This window comes from Octopus bimaculoides, chromosome 15, assembly GCF_001194135.2.
Source record: "Octopus bimaculoides isolate UCB-OBI-ISO-001 chromosome 15, ASM119413v2, whole genome shotgun sequence".
Lineage (NCBI taxonomy): Eukaryota > Metazoa > Mollusca > Cephalopoda > Octopoda > Octopodidae > Octopus > Octopus bimaculoides.
Genome location: NC_068995.1, coordinates 43,682,327 through 43,682,805, shown reverse-complemented (window position 1 = coordinate 43,682,805; position 479 = coordinate 43,682,327). Strand labels below are relative to the sequence as shown.

General features: G+C 34.9%; 1 protein-coding gene across 2 annotated transcripts in view; it reads right to left on the bottom strand.

Annotated features, from left to right (window-relative positions):
- Positions 1 to 479, bottom strand: part of LOC106879000 (G-protein coupled receptor 183-A) — a 269,907-nt gene that overhangs the window by 158,641 nt on the left and 110,787 nt on the right. The window lies entirely within an intron of this gene.

Genomic DNA, 479 nt, shown 5'->3' with positions numbered 1-479 from the left:
ATATATATATATATATATATACATATATATATATATACTCATGAACACACATACACATACACAGAGTCTCTCACCGGTTAAAATTTATGAAGAACTATGTTTGTTGTTGCAGCGCCGTCCATAAATAGATACACACGAAATTCAAAGGGAGAGATAAAAAACAAGAACAACTTAACGATATATTGTCTTGCCTCTCGCTATTGCCGTGTGTATTTATAGCTTATTTACGTTAGTTTTCCAAGATATACTGAGTGGAGGTAGACAATAACACTGAGTTCCTACTTGTAAGGAATCAATCACTTATAGATAGCAGCAGATTTCAGGCAAGTACACACACACTTGCCTATACACTTGGATATACTTGGATACGCTAAGTCATGTATGCGTATATTGTATGTTGTAGCAAACTCGCTGCCAGTGGCACAAAGTATGATTGAATACACGCGCTCATGAATACACACAAAGGCATATATATATAT